Source organism: Hesperophylax consimilis, chromosome 2 (genome assembly GCF_061612785.1).
Source record: "Hesperophylax consimilis isolate HC1 chromosome 2, BYU_Hcon_1.0, whole genome shotgun sequence".
Taxonomy (NCBI): Eukaryota; Metazoa; Arthropoda; class Insecta; order Trichoptera; family Limnephilidae; genus Hesperophylax; species Hesperophylax consimilis.
Genome location: NC_142837.1, coordinates 4,726,566 through 4,749,725, shown reverse-complemented (window position 1 = coordinate 4,749,725; position 23,160 = coordinate 4,726,566). Strand labels below are relative to the sequence as shown.

General features: G+C 31.9%; 6 non-coding genes across 6 annotated transcripts; all 6 read left to right on the top strand.

Annotated features, from left to right (window-relative positions):
- The first annotated feature begins 16,655 nt into the window (after positions 1–16,655).
- LOC149425636 (5S ribosomal RNA) lies at positions 16,656–16,774 on the top strand. Its single transcript, XR_016304647.1, has one exon. It is a non-coding gene; the product is annotated as a 5S ribosomal RNA (ribosomal RNA).
- A 323-nt stretch (positions 16,775–17,097) lies between these two features.
- LOC149425635 (5S ribosomal RNA) lies at positions 17,098–17,216 on the top strand. Its single transcript, XR_016304646.1, has one exon. It is a non-coding gene; the product is annotated as a 5S ribosomal RNA (ribosomal RNA).
- Positions 17,217–17,538: 322 nt separating this feature from the next.
- LOC149425634 (5S ribosomal RNA) lies at positions 17,539–17,657 on the top strand. Its single transcript, XR_016304722.1, has one exon. It is a non-coding gene; the product is annotated as a 5S ribosomal RNA (ribosomal RNA).
- Positions 17,658–18,472: 815 nt separating this feature from the next.
- On the top strand, positions 18,473–18,591 carry LOC149425633 (5S ribosomal RNA). Its single transcript, XR_016304694.1, has one exon. It is a non-coding gene; the product is annotated as a 5S ribosomal RNA (ribosomal RNA).
- A 323-nt stretch (positions 18,592–18,914) lies between these two features.
- Positions 18,915–19,033, top strand: LOC149425632 (5S ribosomal RNA). Its single transcript, XR_016304678.1, has one exon. It is a non-coding gene; the product is annotated as a 5S ribosomal RNA (ribosomal RNA).
- A 322-nt stretch (positions 19,034–19,355) lies between these two features.
- LOC149425631 (5S ribosomal RNA) lies at positions 19,356–19,474 on the top strand. The gene has a single exon (XR_016304657.1). It is a non-coding gene; the product is annotated as a 5S ribosomal RNA (ribosomal RNA).
- Positions 19,475–23,160: the final 3,686 nt, after the last annotated feature.

Sequence of the window (23,160 nt, the reverse complement as noted above, 5' to 3'; positions counted from 1 at the left end):
GCAAGTATATCATTTAGCAGGGAGCTTGCTTCCATATCAGCCTGATGATCATAAATTTTGCATTTTTTTTCAATCTCAGTTCCAGAAACACAAGAATCAACGCAAATTAACAGTGTCGCATAACCAATTGATAGTGTTTTGGTAAGAGCTCTACAAAATACGTTACATTCCCACTACAACTACATGCAGTCTTTCAAAACTGTTATTGAGAGCGTTCCACCAGGCACAGCCAACTTCAATATTGTTGTCCATACAAATAAAGTACCTTTCGAAGAATACAGCGGCCGTTATAATGCCCCATCCACAAGTGAAGTAGCAGTATTGATAGCTAGACAATAATTTGATAAAAAGAGATATTGTATTTGGCGGCCGTGATGAAAATTTGCAAAAAATCTCTGAGTTCCACAAGACTTACGACAGCTTTCAGTATCCTTTGATGCTACGTAGCGTTGGTGAGAAGGCGGATATGCCATGAAGGTTTCTCAAGTTCACCCGATTAGTGGAGCACGTCTACGTAAAACGGTTTCATGCATGAACTACTATTGCTATCATACAATGAAAAGACTTGCTAGATAAATATTAAAGAAAATGAATCAAAGCGATTAGCTTACATCCGTAACTACCATAATAAATTGAGAGCAGGAAATTACGTTCATCTTCAGGATGCTTTACGATACTTTAATGAACACAACAGTGACATTGGACAATTGGTTGTACTGCCTTCATCGTTCACGGGTGGGCCTCGACATTTGTAAGAAAATCACAGGACTCAATGACTTATGCCAAACATAACGGTGAATCTGATCTCTTTATAATTGCAACTCGTAACCTGAACTGGACAGAAATCAAAGAAAATATCAACATCTATTTAACTTCATAAGATAGATACGATATAGCGCATAGAGTATTCAACTTAAAAGTGCAGAAGCTCATATACCTCATAAACGAGACTCATATGAGTAAGTAAATTGGAACATAAAATCAATACGAGAGTCTTATTATCTACACATAAAAACGGCTTTTAGAGTTGTTGCTCAAAATTGGGAATGGGCAGCTACCACAATACAATGGGAGAATTAGTCTCGACAGTGAAAGCCTTTGAGTTTTCGTTAATGACCTTCAAGAATTGGTCGACAATATTTATCCCGAAAGTAATGAAATAAGTTGTAAGACTACATTTTGGTTCAATGAGAGAGCTATTCTGTCACCTACTAACGAACAAGTAGAGAATGTAAATAACTTGATTCTCTCTAAGATTGATGCACCGACGCAATGATGCTGCTCTTTAGACCTGTGCTCGATGTTGAAGAGGCTGTTCATTTTCCTACGGAATTTATCAATATCTTGCAGCCATCTAGACTCCCCCTACATAAATTGATGTTGAAAGTAGGGCGTCCTATTATTTTATTACTGAACCTTAATCCTAACCAATTGTGCAATGTTACAAGTTTGCAGGTAAAAATCTTTTAAAAGGTTTTATAATAGAGTGTACAATACTTGCCGGGTGTGGAACCGGAGAAATTGTTTTAATTCCCTGGATTCCTTTAATACCGATGGATTTACCGTTTTAATTTAAACGACTGTAATTTCCAGCAAAACTGTCTTTTTCGTTGACCAAGTCACAGGGCTCAAACATTCAATGTTTTAGGTTTAGATTTGAGCGTTTTTCACGTGGACAACTACATGTAGTCCTTTTGCGTGTAACTTCTAAGCAAAATCTGTTTGTGCTGTCTAATGAAAAAACAGCTGTAAACATTGTACATAAAGAAACTCTGTAGTTACGGGTAGTATAGTCTGATTCAAGATAAAAATTGAAATTTACACTTTATACAATCTAAAAAAGATATGCTAAAAATGTAGGTCTCCAATATAATGTTGTTTTAAAAAATTAAGCACATTACTTAAAGTAATATTGTTAAACGCACTTTTTGAAACTATAAACTGTCAATGTAAAAACGCAAAAAATGGATCGGATAGTACATGTGTCGCTCGGACTCCCATGATGCCACATTAGGGCATTGCACCCGCGCAAAGCCAGGGCGGGTCGCTAGTATAAATTAAGATAGCTATACACATGAATAATACATCTACTATCTACTAAGAAGAACTAGATGATAACATTAATTTTTTACAACATTTAAATATCTGATAAAAGATGCAAAAACACTACATGCACCAAAATATTAGGTTAGTTAATAAAAACTTTAAAGTACTCAAGATACAGCTCAACCATCTATCTTTGATACATCAAAGTCTTAATTTATAAATAATATTAAATGATTTATAGTAAATTATTACAATCATTCCTACAAAATGTTGGTAGACAAATACTTACACTACAATATTTGTAAATCCTTTCTCTTCCTTTGATTTGACAAAACATTATAGTCAGAACGATGGAGTAGCGGTATACACAAAAAATATATGAATTCCGCTGTAACTGAAATAAAAATTGTTCTCAGCTGTATGCAAATAACATAGAAAAATGATATGTGCATTCTTGCCATATACCGCTCTCCAGCGATTTGTAATATTACACCATCTCTTAACAGTTTAAATGACACTAAACTGCGCTGTATAAATGCCATGTTATTATTATAATCTCTATTTTTTCCAATACTAAAAACTTAATAATTATGGGCCATTTAAATATAAACGCACTCACAAAACACCCACACCACCAATGTCACAACTAGATGAATATGTTAGAGTTTCATGGACTTATTAGTACCATCAATATATCAACACCAATAGTTAATGAATCAACATCATGCATTGATCACATAATGGTCAAGACTAATTAACAAAACAAAATCATTGTTTATCAACAATTATGGATCATTACACAACAATGCTCACATTGCAGTCCGAAACCACTAAAATTAGAAGAGATCAGGCAATTGGAATAACTGAATGAGTAAAACCTCAAATTGCAATTTTTAATTATTGAAGACAATATTAGCGATCCTTCAACGAAAATTTTAATCAGAAAAAGTTACGATGATATCTAGTCCTAGATGTGACCGTACCTTTTTCTAATTTTTCTTGTCTTGTCTTCAATTATTAAATAAATAATTTTCATAATTTAAAAAACATCATTAAAAATAAATCTTGGCAAGAGTTTTTCCAAAATAAAAAACTCATGGAGATATTTTGTTGACTTTTTGAAAAAAATATTAACTAGTAATACCACAATTGTGACAATTGTTTCAACAAAAATAAACCGCGGAAATCATGGATAAACTATTTATTCATCAACTGCATTCGTAGAGTAAACGCTCTATGCCCAAAAAATGAAAGGAAATCTATATGACATAATACATTAAACATCTATAAAAGATATAGAAATAACTGCGGTGATGTTATCAGAAAGCCAAAAGAAATCTACTACAGAGACAAAATCAAAGGAAACAACAATGATTCCAAAAAAATATGGCAGATTCTAAGAGAAGCAGCAAAAATAGAAAATACCAAAGACAATCAGTACATAAGAAAACTCTGTATTAACGGAAATATTATTGATAGATCAAAAAACCCAAAGCTAGTTGTAAATCGTATCAATATTAAAAAAAAATAATATTGGCTCAAATCTTGCTTCTCATCTATCAATTCGTGAAAATGATCAACTTACTGAAGCAAGACTTCAATATTCCAAAAGAAAATTCAATCTTCAAACTGTGACGGGGGAAGAGATTCTAAAAATAATTAATTCCATAATTAAAACTTCTTCTGCCGAAGCTGATGGGATAACAACCCAGATGTTTACGGAAATTGCACTGCCCTTAGAACATCTAATAAACCTTAACATTACTCAGGGACCCCCAAACCTCAAACAAGGTATTGTTATTCCTATAAATAAAACAAGTATAAATATAATTAAATACTAATAACTCTACTGAACAGTTTATCTAAAATATTTGAAAAAGTTATCAAGTTGGTAAAATTTCTTGTGAGCCATAAACTGCTCTCAGAAAATCAATACGAGTTTCAAGAAAACAAGAGTACCTCAGACGCTATTACCGCTGGTACTGATTTTAATGTTAAAAACCTCGATAAAAGAAATAAATATATTTCAATCTTCTTCGACCATTTTAAAGCCTTTGATACAGTATTCCACCGTAAATTAATAAGTAAACTTTAAAAAATCGGTAGTTCGTTAAAAAGTTTTTTAAAAGTTACCTAAATGGACGCAAGCAACAATTTAAAATAAATAACATTCACTAACTCAACTTTACTCATTCACTCACTCAACAACAATAAACTAAACCAGTCACGAATTATTTCTGTCCACAAAATATTTAAAATAAAACTTAACACACTATTCCTGTGCCATTGTGTTTCAGTGTAAAAGTTGTGAATTTGTTCATTTCTTTGTGTCCTCAACAATAAAATAAAAGTCCGAAGTTTTAATAACAAATAATAATAACTTTACTTAAAATCAATATTTAATATTATTGTTACACCAAAGGCAGGTAACCTGCATTTCCGCACGCCTTGTGACCGTAGTATGTACTGATGCCTACTCATTACTACCTGTAAGAGAACTTGATTCCAGACAGTAATCAGGGGAGTTCAACCTACTATTAATTTTTAATTTTTACTAACCTAAATCCGAACTCATCATGGATGCGCAGACATACATATCCCTTGCACAAGATGCCATCAATGCACTAACAAATATTTTGATGGATCCCAATAACAAATTTACCAAGGAGCATATTGCCAAAATAATGCCCAAAACTAATAATATCCTAGGGTCCATAGGCCAAATGGCTGCAAGAATGGCTACCCTAGAAGGCGAATTATTAGTGTACAAAAATATTCTTCCTGCTGTTACCACTACTAATTTGAAAAAAAAATAACATCTGCGATATTATTGCTGAGATGAATGATCAAAATTTAAGGGAAAAAATATTATAATATGTAACTTCCCCGAAAGCAAAGCAATAACCCAGACTGATATTATGAAAGACGACACTACCAGCATAAAAAAAATCATTTTTGACCTGGACAACTCTACCAATTCTCTTGACCTGAAAGTTTACAGAATCGGAAAAAGGGATACTAATAAACCGAGGGGTGTAAAAGTGGAGTTCCCTGAGTTTAAATGGCCGAAAATCCTACTCGGCAAAAAACACTCGCTGAAGAATAACATCCGCATGTACCCTGATCAATCAGTTGCTCAAAAGAACTTTCTAAATAATTTACGAATCGAACTAAAAAATTGGCAATCATCAGGTGAGCAAGACATTACAATCAAGAACATTAATAATCACCCAACAATTGTAAAACTAAATCCAAAAAACTGACCAACAAACTAATAATATATTATTAAAATGTAAGAGGACTGAGAACGAAACTTTAAGAACTAAAATTTACATTACCAACAATGAATTACGAAATTTATGCCCTTACTGAAACATGGCTAAATACTGGCATAAACGATCAAGAACTGGGGTTTTTTGATCATTTCATTTACAGAAACGACAGATGTCAAAGTTCCAGCAATAAAACAAGAGGTGGCGGCGTACTATTGTCAGATCAACCAAACTGAATTCGAAGAAACTGAAATGCATTCACAAACATCTCGAAAAAGTGTTTGTAATGGTTTCCTTAAAAAATGAAAAACTTATAATCGGTTGCACATATATACCACCATCCTCCGGCCTGCAAAAATATAAAGAGCACCACCTTGAAGTTGAAACTATGCGAAGAAAATTTCCTGATGCTACATTTATTCTGATGGGTGATTACAACCTTCCAAATATTGTATGGGACATTGAGAACATCGCGTCCTCGACTCCGGACAATATCAATCATGGCTCCCATGAAATTATAGAAATGTCAAACTTTTTAAATCTGCATCAGAAAAACCATGTGTACAACATCAATTCTCGTCTTCTCGATCTTGTCTTTACAAATTCTTCTAGTGTTAATGTGTATGCCTCTGATGAAATGATTCTTCCATTCGATAAATACCACCCTCTTCTAATAATCAATTACCTCAATGCTTATGTTAAGGTAATTGACCCCACGATTGTCAAGCGTAATTTTGAAAAAGCAGATTACCCGAAGATTATAGAATTTTTATTTACTTATAATTGGGCTTATGATCTCACTTGTAAAAGCTCAAGTTTAAATGAGGCCTTAGAATACTTTTACAATGTAATTTATCAAGCAATCGATAGATTTGTACCCCTACAAAAATATTACACTTCTAAATTCCCTAAATGGTTCGATTCTGAACTAATTAATCTAACGTACGATAAAAAATTGCCCACAAACGTTATAATATTAATAGAACGCTAGATAATTATATCGCATTCTCCATTCTGCGTAAAGATTGTACTAGGAAATCGAAAATATGTTTCAAGAAATACACCAACAATGTTGAAAATTCTATTTTAACAAATATCAATAAATTTTGGAATTACGCTAACTCCTTTCGGAAAAATAACTCTAACTTTCCCGGTACAATGTTTTACGGGAAAAAAGTGGGTCATGACAAAAACGATATTGTAAATTTATTTGCAGATTTCTTCAAGAGTGTATATGTTGAAGACAATGACAACATATTATCTGATAAACCCCAATTTACCGAAAGCTCACTCAACTTGCATAACATCCATGTGGTAGTAAATGATGTTGTGACTTTTATCAAACAGCTGGATACCAGGTCGAATTCGGGGCCAGATATGATTCCCTCAATATTACTTAAAAACTGTATTCATGTTCTAGCTCTTCCTATTACTATAATTTTCAATTTATCCTTATCTACAGGTTGTTTTCCTGAAATTTGGAAAAGTAGCTTTATAACACCTATTTTTAAAAAAGGAGATAAATGTCAAATTGAAAATTATAGACCCATATGTATTATGTCATCACTACCTAAACTATTAGAAAAGATTATATTAAGTAAAATCATGCATCAAATTAAACCAATTATATCAAGATTTCAACATGGTTTTAAGCCAGACAGATCTACGTCATCTAACTTATTGCTTTACAAATTTTTTATTTCTAATGCACTGTCCAAGGGTCTTCAAGTTGATACAATTTATACTTGACTTTAGCAAAGCCTTTGATACTGTTTCTCATCGCATTTTAATGGAAAAATTAGAACACTTGGGAATAAGCGGCAACTTTCTCGAATGGCTTAGAAGTTACCTATCATACAAAAAATTATCTGTAAAAATTACTTCCACAACTTCTTACACTTTTTTAGCCTTAAGTGGGGTACCCCAAGGTTCCCACCTAGGACCAATTCTTTTCCTACTATTTATTAATGACATTTCACTAATTTTCGATAATATTCACTTTCTTCTATTCGCCGACGACCTAAAAATGTTTAAATCGATCGGTAATTCTTCTGATTGTTTAACTCTACAAATGAACTTAAATAAACTTTATGAATGGTGCATCGTAAACAAATTACATCTTGATATCAACAAATGCCAAACGATCAGTTTCCATAGATCTAAAACCCCTTTATTATTCGACTACTCAATTAACAATGCCAATCTAAAAAGAGTTTTTGAATTCAATGACCTTGGAGTTATATTTGACTCCAAATTACGCTTATTGAATCACATTAATAGCATTACTAGTAAGGGATTACAAATGCTTGGATTTATTCTCAGAATCGCTAAAGACTTTAATAACATAAAAACTATAAAATTACTATACACGTCTCTGGTTAGAAGTAAGGTTGAATACAATGCAACCATTTGGTGTCCTCATTTCAACTCTCATTGTTTACAAATTGAAAAAATTCAAAATAAATTTTTACGTTATATTAATTTCAAAATTGGTATTCCTATTATTGAAATCAATTATGTCAATTTACGCAGTAAACTTAACTTATCGAAATTATCTGAAAGGCGAAAAATATTTGATCTCCTTTTATTATATAAAATTGTTCATTCAAGGTTAGACTGCCCTGACACTATAAACTTGCTATCTTTACATATACCTCCTAAATTTACTAGACGAAATATTTTATTCTACAACAATAACTTTGCTACGAATTCTGTGTTAGAAAAAATACATAGGTTGGGCAATGAACTAAGTGATGTCGCTGACATATTTAATTTAAACTTCAATACATTTAAAGCAAAATAGTCCACCACTTTTAAATGTAAATAATGCATGAGAGATCATTATATTTTATTTCGATTTTGTATTGTTTGTTTTATACTGTTGATAAAAATGAAATTTGAAATTGTTATGTACTTAAAAGCCAAATAGGGCGTCAATAATTAAATAAATAAATAACATAATTAGCAACCAGTACTCCCAGTGCAACCAATATGGTATACCACAATGAAGCATTTTAAGACAATTTTTGTTCCTGTTGTACATTAACGAATTATGCAACATTCATATTCAGGGAAAAATTGTTAGTTTTTCCGATGTCACTGTCTTACTGTTAAAAGCACAGAATACCATTACAAAAATAATCCTTAGGCTACCTCTAATTACAGACTCCAACTTAATTTTTAATATTATGAATATGTTTGACGTTTGGCAGATATGCACAAAAACAATAACCACGCACCTGTATACAAACATACATAAATATTACACAAGAAGTTTAAATACTCGCTGAACTCGAAACAATAAAAAATATTTGCCAAAAATTCCTGTAATGCATTCTACTTTCAGTCGAAGAAATTTAAGGTATATTACAACAAGATTGTACAATACTCTTCGAGAGAACATAAAAAATTGTGATACTCAAATAAATTTCAAAAAGAACATTATAATTTGGATCAAAAGTAATAATAAGGCCTTTATCGGTACCCTCGCCTATTATTGATCTAAAAAAATAGTGAGCGATTACTATATAAGTGAAGATATATTCATATATATTAAAATTAACTTTTAAAATGACTGCTTCAACACAGGCTTGCCTAGTGAGGCAGTTAAATATTACATTAACTTCCAATTTTATTGTCCGGGTTAAATCTTCCCCATAGGAAAAACTAAACCCTTCCACACACTTTTCCACAAATGATCATCTAGTCAAACAACATTATGCAAATGCATTATATAAGCAAAATAAATACAAAACAATACAAGAACAACACGTCAACTCACCAGAGATCAAATGGGAAAATAATTCATCGACTTCAGATATTTTCATATCAGAGGGTTAGGCTCGGTAGAACTCCTAACAGGGCCTATAAATCCTATTGATCCCTCAACATAAATATTTAAAAAATCTTTCGTTATCCTAAATGTATTCAAAATGACCGACTTTTGCATCTTTATATATAAATTTTTTGATAGATCTAATACGCCTAAATTTTTAATGAGAGAGCTAGGTATAATGCCAGTAGCCGAAATAACGAATGGTAATATTTTTATAGTCTGAGAATGTCAAATTCTTTTAGTCTCATTTCCTAAATCTGTGTATTTTCTTATTTTTTCATTAAAAGATTTTTTAACAAAACAAGAATTTGGAATAGCGACATCAATTATGTAAGTTTTTTTTTCATTTTGTCATGTAAAACTATATCGGGTATATTATGACTAATCGTTCGGTCTGTTAGTATAGTTTATCGTTCTATATTTTTTATTATTATTTTCTGTTGTTAATTCTATTTACTACCTAATTCATAAACAAATGTAAATGTATGACACTTAACATTTATTCTTAGGTAAAATGTAATTTTTTAAAATAAAGATATATTATTATTTCATTTTTATTCATACAATCTCATTAATGATTTAAAAAAATCATACAACTTAATTTTTCGTTAAATAAAGGGTATCTACTTGAAGCACTTGCATGTATATTTCTCTCAAACACGGCTTCCACTAATCAAACTGAAAGGTTAGCATAACTTGGAAATGTTGGTTTTTCTATAAAATATGTCAGTCTGCTGGGTTTCTTCCAATTGAAGTAATATTTAGCCATTTTGTGAGAGGCCATTATTTATTAATTTAATCATTTCAAAGGGCTCCAGGCCACGTGAAACTAAATGCATTGTAACTGAAAATTAAAACAATGGCCCTTTTCTGATTTATTTATCATCTGATAGGAGCCGTAAGTTTGAGATTTTCAGGATTCGGTGAACCTTTTCAACGTGTGATTTTCAGTCTGCCCTTCGCAGCCGAAGAAGGGCACGCTTTTTAGTCAGACATAATTCAGCTTATAAATTAATAATGACTTTGTTCTTGACTGCCCTTCAAACTCAGCGGCGGATTAACGATTCTATGAATGCACGCAGAAGTAGTATAAGCCCATTGCTAAAAACGGGCCCCCAAAATATACCAAGCTTATTTCTATAATTAAGAAATAAGTAATTTATTTTCTTTGAATCGTTTTCACCTGATTTATTTGTGCTGTAAAGCTAAGAGCACAAACATTGAACGAATATCTTAATTTTATTGCGAAAATGTGTTAAGCACTATTAGCCACCACTAAACGGAACCAATCATCAATCTTAAATAAGTTTTCTTTTTTTTCAATTCTTTTTTTTTCTATTTCTCATTTTTTATGTTTTATTACACATATTTTATTTTATTTTACAACATACTATTTGTCTATGTACATCTTAATATTGTAAGTAATTTTGTTATAAATAATGCACAACACCATTATGAATACTTAGGCCCTAAGCTTTTCAACGATTTACTCGATATAATGAAAAGTGAAAAAAACTATTTAAAATTTAAAAAACAACCGACATTACTTTTTTTACAGAAAACCTACACAATGATCAATTAATTTCTGATATACACTGTTGCAATTTATTTATGTATTGTTATTTTTTTTACTTTTGTCTTTTAATACTTAGATACTGTATTTTTGTAATAGCGATGCCCACTATTTATGACCACCTTAACTATTTATAAATATTATGTATTTAATTAGTAAATAGACTAGCTCCCCAGTTAGACCCGAGATTTCTCTACTAACTGGGTTATTGAAATGTTCAATGAATAACACGTATAATATATGTATAATCGTGTAATTAATTTATTTATACAAAAAATAAAAATAATTTGTATTTATTTAATTAATTTTTGTATTACAACATACTATTTGTGTACATCTTAACACTGTAATTTAAAGAATTATGACTACCATAATACGGGCATGAGCCTAGTATGATGGTTGTAAAGAACACAAAAAAATGTAATCACTTGAATTCTATGACCAAAATCAATTTTGGAGGGGGTATGGGTATGGGTAAAATCTGTCAAAGCATAAATTTTTAATGAATGTACGTAAAGTGTGTAAATACCTGTGTCGAGACGTACGTGAGAGAAAAATAATAAGACGTTAATTAATGTTTTTCAGATTTCAGATAGTAGATTCGTCGAAATTTTGTAATCTAGGGCACATCAATTATTTATTTATTTATTTATCAACGCTCTGCTGGGCTTTTACATAAAGATCACAACATAAATTTAAAACCACAGTATAACACAAATAATAAAGCATAAATTACAGTAAACTTAAATAAAGTTACTATCACAATTAACTTTAAAAGAAACTATTTAAATTTATATACGTGTAATACAAAATAAATTATTAAATATATTATGTATATTTAATTAAGCATATTATGCTTAAATTATGATTACCTACTCGTTATTTACATTATCCGAAAATTGCTGAACTGATTTGGATTTGTACGGGTCTAGAATTAGAACAAAAATATCAGCGACATCCGTAAACTCATTGCCCAGCCTTTGTACCCTCTCGATAACTGAATTGAATACAAAGTTATTTTTGTGAAATAAAATATTCCATCTAGTATGTTTGGGAGGTTCATGTAGTGACAGCAAACTTATAATGTCAGGGTTGTCAAAAATAGAATTAATAATTTTAAATAATATATGAAGATCAAATTTTTGTCGCCTTTCTGATAATTTAGATAAATTTAGTTAACTTCGTTAAAGTTATGATAATTGATTTTATTTTATTTATTTTTTATATTACACGCCCATAGTGGTTTTTACAAACATGTGATATAATTATAATAATTTAGCACTAATATAACAAAAGCTAACATTAATATTTATTTATGAGGTATGTTATTGTAACCTTTTTGTAACTACATTCCGTGCAGATGGACACATCAACTACTTCTGAGAAAACATTGCCAATCTAGGTACAAGCGAGTATCTAAATGACTCAGTCCTGATAATTTTGTTGTGGTTAAAAAGAATTTTGGACTGTCTATAACAGCACTAACAATTTTATAAATAAAAAATCAAGTCGGAAACAGGTCTTCTACCTAAGAGTTTTTATAAGTTAAATTCTTTCATCAAGTGATTGTAGTTTAATGTTTCAATTGGTAGACCGAGTTTATAGCTAATGAATCTTACGAATTTATGCTGAATTTTTTCAATGGAGTCAGAGTGGATTTTGAAGTGAGAGGACCAGATAGAAAAATTATATTCGACTTGACTATGAACTAAAGAAGAATATAAGATTTTTAATGTTGAAATATTACGAAAGTCTCTGCCATTTCGAAGAATGAAACCAATCATTTTTAATCCTTTGTTGGTGTCTGAATTTATAGGTGAAAGGATGTTAAATTTTGAATCGAAAATAACGCCAAGATTGTTAATTTCACTGAAAGAGGTGAGAGGAACATTATTGATTTTATATTGGTAGTTGAAGGGTTGAGTTAGTCTGTAAAATCTTATAATGAAGCATTTATTAATGTTAAGATGAAGTTTGTTAAGTTGGCACCAATCTTGTAATTTGTTTAAATTAATTTGAATGTTGATACAGTGAGATAGTGTTTTTATAATATTAAATAGTTTTAAATCATTGGCGAAAAGCAACACTTCAACATTGTCATCGAAAACAGTGACAATATCGTTTATAAAAAATATGAAAAGTATTGGGCCTAAATGCGACCCTTGTGGTAACAATTATGTTATAGATTGCATTACATTCAAGTCATGCGTGTGCGACCACTGAAGTTGGTATATTAAGAACATGATTTAGGATAATAAAGGTACCTTAAGAAGATCTGGTAATACTTTACACTAAGATTAAGGTTTTTAGAGAACTTTTCAAGTTTTGTATTAAAATCTAACTTCTCCTTCAGTTCCACAACCCGCCTGACGGAATTCGGCCAAGTTTAACAGGATTGTTATTACAAAAGACAAATCACTGCCCGCCCCTGCCCCGGGTTACACTTAATCTTGACGGACAAATGACGCGCCCCTGGGGCCTACCTGCGACTCTTGAAACTTTGCTTTATTTCACTCTTCAAGAAAACAGTGGCGTTGTGAAGGAAACGATAAATTAGGAAAAAAACTTGGTCATTATTTTTACAGACATCGGAAAGTTCTTGGAAGTAATTTAAGATATTTAATTCTAAGAAGTCAGATTGTTTTTAAGTACCATCTGGTAGATTTGAAATATGGGCTAAGTAATTTGTTTATTTATTTTATTTTAGTTATTTGTATATTTAATATAAAAACATACTAATTATATCTTAGATACTATTTAAATTTTATGTTGTTTAATGTGGTTCTTGAAATCTAATTTGAATTTATTATTTGGTGTGTTTTTTGTGATTTCGGATAGTGAAATATAATATTTCATCCATTGATGTATTATAATAGATTAGCCCTGTCTATTTAAATTCATTTTAAAAACGACACCACATAGCGTACGTCACAAATATGGAGATGAACTTAACAACCCAACTCTGTTTAAACTCCTTCTACAAGCGTTCAAACTCGAAAGCGAAACCAAGGAAAAGCGTTCATTTTGTTAATGAGGTGTTGTTGATATTTGAATACAAAGCCGTCACCAAACCAACATTTTTGCTAAACCAGGTCTGAATAAAGTAAAGGACTAATAAATAATACAAAATCATTTTTATTTTCACATTTTATGTTTTGGATTCTGTACACTACATGTTGAACAAAAACGGGAAACGTACACATATTTACTATGGAGCAGAAGTTTTATGAATTTACAAAATTATTTATATAAAATAGTATAAAATTATCAAAGAAAGCGTTTTCTTTGTGGCTTAAAACTTTAATCAAATGAAAAGTTATTTTGTTTTTAACGACTTTGTTAGGTTTATAAGACAGCATTATAAAAAACTAGTCTAGGTACAAACATTAATAAGGTATGAAATATTATATTGAAATAAAGCGAGATAAATCATATTAGATGAGGACAGAGCTTCAGAGAGGGTGTGGTGGGGTGGGAAAAGGGAAGGTGGGGTTTACATGATAATAATATCAATTTATTTATGCCCATTAAATAAGCTTTTACATTTTTACACTGTGTTTGTCTCCTTTTTTCGAATATAGGAACAATTTTACATATCTACGGAAAAAAATTATGATTGTACCTTCCTTCCCAAGGATTGGGGTGAACTGCGTCAACAACTTTGGCAAATGCATGCCAATCGGGTTAGGACCGACATTTATTTCCTATATTAACTGCTGTAATGTCATACGATTTCAGAGAAATGCCTATACGGTTTATTTTTGTAGTGCCATTTTTGTGAAATATATAGATGGTGCTTAATCAAAGCTAGACAATAACAACCAGTAATTAAAATAACCTTTCTCAGATTAAGCAACTGGTAGGAAGCTTTGTAGATATACGCACAGATGGCAGTGCATAGAGCTTGCGGGGAAGTCCGCAAGATGAAACCAGTGGCCAGTTGTCGCCATGGACAGTGCAAAGGCTCTCAAAGGATCTCACTGGCCCAGATGCCAATTAGCCAGCTTATAGCTAGGTCGACTATCGAGTCACCAATACAATACGCGGAGTATTAATAAATCCCTGATTAATATAAAGAACCAATTATCTATAAAACTCCTTCCACTGAGAACTGTTTGTGCGAACACAACAGCAACGATACATAATTTGTAGGTATATTACATTCTCTCCTCCACACAGCATGCTCAAAGATTATAAAGGACCTGAAGGAAATTTCAGTCTAAACGTTTGGGATAAAAATGATTTGAGCACACATGGTTTCCTGATGATGGTACGGTCAACGTGTTCCGATATCGTGATAATTAATGTATTCGAAATTTACTAAAAATTTAACAGGAAACCTGTAAATTCATTCGTTAAGGGCCTGCATTCCCTTTTTTAAATAAATTACAAAAACTCTGTTCCGACATTGTGATAATTAATGTATTCGAAATTTGCTAAAAGTTCAACCAAAAACCTGTTCATTCATTCGCTAAAGGCATGCAATCCGCTTTTTTAAATAAATTAGCAAATACTCTTTTTTTCCGTATTTGTAAATATACAATATATAATAAATATTACCCAGTTATTTTCACATAATTGAATCCAGATTTCTTAAATCCATTTCTCAATTTTTTCTCGGTTTGTGGGGAAACCTAAGCGAAAACAAGACATTTTAAGAATAATTATCGGAATGTATATAGAAAATATTTATTCCTATACCTAACATTTTAAGCCTACATTAACGTTTCTTTTTCATTAACATAGTAACATATCTTCCACCACCTTCATCACCTCTACAGCAGTATTTATAATTATATAAATAAATATGACAAAAAACAACACATTTTTGTTATAATACAACATCACTTGTCGCTAATAGCTGTTGCGCTGATTAAGGTAGCATTTAAAAAATTTCTCAGTATATAATAAAAAAGGTAAGTGTAATATATTTCTTATATTGCTCCCAAAATATTCAACTCGCTGAGTATTGATATCAGAAAATCAAAAACTCACAATTTGTATGTCATAAGTGTTCAAAATTGGTTATTTATAAAGGGAAGGAACTTTTTAAAGGAATGCCTGCCATCATTAAATTAAGCTCATTTTCTTTATTAGTCATTTTTGTTTTTTCATTCAATTCTGTAAAGAAAAAAGTTTAATAATTAATTAATTAATCTTTATTTTCATTATTTCAACAAGTTCATTTTCATAATTTCTACTTTATTTTCATTATTTTAACAAGTAAAGTAACCTATTTATTTGCTGATTGTGTTCATTTTATCTCATTAATATCAACAGTTTAAAATACGGTTGATGTACACTTGAGCAATCTACTGAACTGGGAACCAGTAAAAGTGTCACCTATTATACACATACATTGCATGTAAAAAAAAAAAATGGGTGTGTCAAGCCTACGCAAGACAGAAGTGAAACTTCTAGTATTCTTCTCTCTCTCTCTTTTCATTTCATTCTCTCTTTTTTTCTGTCTATTGACATATTTATAAGTAGCATGTGATAAAAAAAATTAAAAGTTATAAAAAAAGAAAAAAAAAATTAGTTAAAGCGGGGATCGAACCTCGGTTCTTCACGACCACAGTCGTGCGCTCTGCCTGTAGACAGCGAAGATGAGTTAGGAGAGTGAGTTAAACTAGGTATATAATATTAGCTAGGCTCCTATAGCGAAATGATCCCGTTTTTTCGTCACGGTCATGAGTCGGTTATACTCCGGTCCTCGAAATTGCATGACGCGCGTAAAGAAGTTTCACTTCAAAAAATTCCTGCAAAGTTATGGATGTAATTACGATCTTCTTCAAGCGCGTATGTAATGATTATTTTTATCAACGTCGCATACACCTTGCTAATGTTTTCAGTATTATTAGGGCTTTTTTATACTAATTTTCATATATTTATTGGCAGGTAGAGTAGAAATTAATATTGTTTAGCGTTTGCCAACGACCATACCATGTTGAACACACCGGTTCTCGTCCGATCACCGAAGTTAAGCAACATTGGGCGCGGTCAGTACTTGGATGGGTGACCGCTTGGGAACACCGCGTGCCGTTGGCCCATTTTTTATGGTAATTTCATGTTTTTTTTTATTTTTTTATCGTTACTATCATTAATAATATCATAAAATTCTTTAACTTTTCAAGTATGCTACAGGCCTAAAATATTACTTAGTGGATTGATATTATGGTCAACCATTGAAAAAAAAAATTCCTGCAAAGTTATGGATGTAATTACGATCTTTTTCAAGCGCGTATGTAATGATTATTTTTATCAACGTCGCACACACCTTGCTAATGTTTTCAGTATTATTAGGGCTTTTTTATACTAATTTTCATATATTTATTGGCAGGTAGAATAGAAATTAATATTGTTTAGCGTTTGCCAACGACCATACCATGTTGAACACACCGGTTCTCGTCCGATCACCGAAGTTAAGCAACATTGGGCGCGGTCAGTACTTGGATGGGTGACCGCTTGGGAACACCGCGTGCCGTTGGCCCATTTTTTATGGTAATTTCATGTTTTTTTTATTTTTTTATCGTTACTATCATTAATAATATCATAAAATTCTTTAACTTTTCAAGTATGCTACAGGCCTAAAATATTACTTAGTGGATTGATATTATGGTCAACCATTGAAAAAAAAAATTCCTGCAAAGTTATGGATGTAATTACGATCTTTTTCAAGCGCGTATGTAATGATTATTTTTATCAACGTCGCACACACCTTGCTAATGTTTTCAGTATTATTAGGGTTTTTTTATACTAATTTTCATATATTTATTGGCAGGTAGAATAGAAATTAATATTGTTTAGCGTTTGCCAACGACCATACCATGTTGAACACACCGGTTCTCGTCCGATCACCGAAGTTAAGCAACATTGGGCGCGGTCAGTACTTGGATGGGTGACCGCTTGGGAACACCGCGTGCCGTTGGCCCATTTTTTATGGTAATTTTATGTTTTTTTTTATTTTTTTATCGTTACTATCATTAATAATATCATAAAATTCTTTAACTTTTCAAGTATGCTACAGGCCTAAAATATTACTTAGTGGATTGATTATTTTTTTATCGTTAACATCATAAACAATCTTATATCATTCTTTAACTTTTCAAGTATGCTACAGGCCTAAAATATTACTTAGTGGATTGATATTATGGTCAACCATTGAAAAAAAAAAAGGCGTTAAAAACAAAAAAAAATGGGTGTGTCAAGCCTACGCAAGACAGAAGTGAAACTTCTAGTATTCTTCTCTCTCTCTCTTTTCATTTCATTCTCTCTTTTTTTCTGTCTATTGACATATTTATAAGTAGCATGTGATAAAAAAAATTAAAAGTTATAAAAAAAGAAAAAAAAAATTAGTTAAAGCGGGGATCGAACCTCGGTTCTTCACGACCACAGTCGTGCGCTCTGCCTGTAGACAGCGAAGATGAGTTAGGAGAGTGAGTTAAACTAGGTATATAATATTAGCTAGGCTCCTATAGCGAAATGATCCCGTTTTTTCGTCACGGTCATGAGTCGGTTTTACTCCGGTCCTCGAAATTGCATGACGCGCGTAAAGAAGTTTCACTTCAAAAAATTCCTGCAAAGTTATGGATGTAATTACGATCTTTTTCAAGCGCGTATGTAATGATTATTTTTATCAACGTCGCATACACCTTGCTAATGTTTTCAGTATTATTAGGGCTTTTTTATACTAATTTTCATATATTTATTGGCAGGTAGAGTAGAAATTAATATTGTTTAGCGTTTGCCAACGACCATACCATGTTGAACACACCGGTTCTCGTCCGATCACCGAAGTTAAGCAACATTGGGCGCGGTCAGTACTTGGATGGGTGACCGCTTGGGAACACCGCGTGCCGTTGGCCCATTTTTTATGGTAATTTCATGTTTTTTTTTATTTTTTTATCGTTACTATCATTAATAATATCATAAAATTCTTTAACTTTTCAAGTATGCTACAGGCCTAAAATATTACTTAGTGGATTGATATTATGGTCAACCATTGAAAAAAAAAATTCCTGCAAAGTTATGGATGTAATTACGATCTTTTTCAAGCGCGTATGTAATGATTATTTTTATCAACGTCGCACACACCTTGCTAATGTTTTCAGTATTATTAGGGCTTTTTTATACTAATTTTCATATATTTATTGGCAGGTAGAATAGAAATTAATATTGTTTAGCGTTTGCCAACGACCATACCATGTTGAACACACCGGTTCTCGTCCGATCACCGAAGTTAAGCAACATTGGGCGCGGTCAGTACTTGGATGGGTGACCGCTTGGGAACACCGCGTGCCGTTGGCCCATTTTTTATGGTAATTTCATGTTTTTTTTATTTTTTTATCGTTACTATCATTAATAATATCATAAAATTCTTTAACTTTTCAAGTATGCTACAGGCCTAAAATATTACTTAGTGGATTGATATTATGGTCAACCATTGAAAAAAAAAATTCCTGCAAAGTTATGGATGTAATTACGATCTTTTTCAAGCGCGTATGTAATGATTATTTTTATCAACGTCGCACACACCTTGCTAATGTTTTCAGTATTATTAGGGTTTTTTTATACTAATTTTCATATATTTATTGGCAGGTAGAATAGAAATTAATATTGTTTAGCGTTTGCCAACGACCATACCATGTTGAACACACCGGTTCTCGTCCGATCACCGAAGTTAAGCAACATTGGGCGCGGTCAGTACTTGGATGGGTGACCGCTTGGGAACACCGCGTGCCGTTGGCCCATTTTTTATGGTAATTTTATGTTTTTTTTTATTTTTTTATCGTTACTATCATTAATAATATCATAAAATTCTTTAACTTTTCAAGTATGCTACAGGCCTAAAATATTACTTAGTGGATTGATTATTTTTTTATCGTTAACATCATAAACAATCTTATATCATTCTTTAACTTTTCAAGTATGCTACAGGCCTAAAATATTACTTAGTGGATTGATATTATGGTCAACCATTGAAAAAAAAAAAGGCGTTAAAAACAAAAAAATAATGTGCGATGGCCGAGAATCGAACTCGGATCAACTGCTTGGAAAGCAACTACGCTGACCATTACACCACCAACGCCAGTTGTCGAGATGAGCTAAGAAGCATTTATATTTTACTTCAAAACTTTGACTAGATCAAATGAACTTTAATCGGTCCCGCATTTTCGTTTCGGTCATGAGTTCGTTTTACTCCGGTCCTCGAAATTGCATGACGCGGGTAAAGAAGTTTCACTTCAAAAATAATGTGCGATGGCCGAGAATCGAACTCGGATCAACTGCTTGGAAAGCAACTACGCTGACCATTACACCACCAACGCCAGTTGTCGAGATGAGCTAAGAAGCATTTATATTTTACTTCAAAACTTTGACTAGATCAAATGAACTTTAATCGGTCCCGCATTTTCGTTTCGGTCATGAGTTCGTTTTACTCCGGTCCTCGAAATTGCATGACGCGGGTAAAGAAGTTTCACTTCAAAAATACTTAGATTAACAAGTTATCAAATATTACATTTATATAATTATATAAACCTATGTATATAAATTTCGACTACCATAATACGGGCGTGTGTCTAGTGTGGTAGTCGAAAAGCATGTAAAAACTGTACACATTAATATTTCATGAATAAAGAAAAAAAAAAAAAATATATATGCATGTATATAATTTGTAAGATATATTTTTTCAATGAAAAGAAAAATGTTATTAACATAGTACACACACAATAAATTACTCAACGACGCGATTATTTCATATAATTTAACACGTAAATAATTGTAGGCTCAATACAACCTCGAATTAGAGACAAACCCAAAAAAATAACCCATAATTCTAAAGTTTTTTGCGCGTATCAAGTTAAAACGGGTGATTTTAAACAACACATCAATAATTATCATGTGCCAGGCTCGTGCCATGTCGTATTGTTTATATGTATTCGTTAAAAGTGTATAACACACTGCATGACGTCATGATTGTGACTAGTTTGAAAGATGACGTCAGAAAATTTACTTGTCGATAGTGAAATGCGCTACCTTCAAGCTATCTATATAGCTTGAAGGTATAATGTAATCAGAAATTAATAAAAAAGAAGGGAAAATGTAATCAGCTATATGTCTATATATAGCTGATTACATTTTCTAAAATAAAGTTCGCGACAGGTACAATCTAAAATATTTGGAACTGGGTTATTCTTGTGATTGTAAAAATGAACTTGCCCAGTAAAGCTGAGAAGCGAAATTGCTTAAATCTAGACCAACAAAAGGTAAAGCTCAATGCACAGTGCCCATTTCGCATTGCGACACAATGCGTGCGCCTTTTCATAAATGTGCACGTGAACCAAACCAAAATTATGTTGGGGTTATTTTTCAATGGTTATGCCGTGTCTAGTCGTATTAAGTCTATGATTTCATCCCTTTTTAAAGAATAAATTTACAAATTTAAAATTTGCTCTTACAATGGCAATAAATTCTTAGTTGTGTTCACACTGATAAAACAGGTATCAGAAACACTATTTTATGTCATATTTTTATGTAATTAAAAAAAGGAATGTTCGATGCAAATTTAAATTCATTTTATTTTATCACACAAATCAATAATGAATAATTCTATGACTTACATCCAACACATTGTACTGTGACGAATCAAATATTGTCACAAATAAATTTGAATGTTAAGCTGAGTGTGTCCCGCTTGTGCACCCAAAAACAAAGAAAGTGTTGACAGACTTGGGTTATAAAAAAAGAAGTGAGAAATGCGGGTTAGAGCGATAGGTCCTACGAGCTCAGGAACTAGGACAGTCAATTGGTAGACATGAAAGAGAGAAGCCAGTTAGGAAGAGGTTCCTAAGAAACGAAGAAAGTGAGTTGTACAAAGTGGACAGTCGATATCGCCAGTTAAAGCGTGAAGTGAACATTACTAAAACAAGATAATAAGGGAACTTATTGTTAAGTGCTTATTCGATTTAACGCGTCAAACAAAAATAACAGTTCAACGGATAGTGCTGCAAAGTGCCGATGTACCTTGTGAACATTAAATAGTGTTAAACCAATATAATAAACACCGCGCGCCACTGACACCGCCACAACCCCATTGCCGCATTCAAACGACGCCGCACCTGGAAAGGCCACCCCGTGGAACGCAGACAAGATTTCACGAAGTTAGTTGTATCCGAACCATATGACAATTAGTTAAGATTAAGATGTAAGTAGACATAGTCACAATTTAAATTTCGTATCAAAAATTGACGAACTTAATTAAATCCCAGACTCATAATTAACAATACGTTTTATAGTTAAATTCACCTCCCTTGTCCCCACCCAGGCGACCCGATTTTGTAAGAAGGCAGACATACGACTGAAGAGGTAAGTATAAAACAGCAATATATTTAAGTATTATTCTGAGCTAGTTGCGGAGGATATGTAAGCGATAATATTATTTTTATGGCATATGCACTTTTAAAACTAGTTTATTAAATTTTCTCTTTTCTTATATTATGTATATTTAAATGAAAAAGTACAATGTATTATGTTCAATTTTTAAGTTTTTTGTTGTTTATGTTGTTTTAAAAATAAAAACTTACTTTTGTCATTGTATTGTGCAGTAAATGTTGTAAAATATGTCCCATGTAGAAGGTCATCACGGCGTTTGAATTAATAAACAAATAAAATATTATAATATTAGATGTGGTTGGATTAGTTTGAATACCTTTCGTCTGCGATGATTCGAAAGTTTAATTCAAAAATATAAAACGTAATATTCGAAAATATTACTAATGCCAATGCGCTGGAAATGATTACTATCAAAACCGTTTCTACTCACCCCGCTAGGTCAGAGAAGTGGTCGAGAGTCCTTAAAAACACTTGCTGGACTAAACAGAGTAAAATAGACGGCTAAAGCAATTTATTCTTTAAATATGTATCTATTTAAATAACAGCTAACATTTACACAGAGAAAACTAAAAGGCGTTATTGATATTAGTATTTTAACTGTTTGAATTTAAGAAAAGTACTGGTTTCCAGCTTCTTGCACATGGTCTGCGCCAAAGAATAGTTTACAGCTTTTGAAGGACTTGGTGGCATACGAAAAGACATTGATGTAGGGAATGCACATTGTCAGAGAGGGGTAACGTGTTTGGAGTGGAATGCTGGAACATATGTTAGAGGGAGAAGCATATAGTTGCGTCAACAACACTTTTATTAGAAATATTAAGCTTGGAGAAGATGTGACTTCGCACGCAGAGAAATCTACATTAAAAACACTGGACATTACATTATTTTATATTTGCTTACTCTCCATTATCATATAAAAATTACATTTATTAGAAGTGGAAAAATTGGAGTAGATTTTTCATTTAAAAATATTTGACAATTTAGGACTGGAGATTTTTTTATGTAATGACCTCAAAGCTTACAGATTCTTATTTGTTCATATG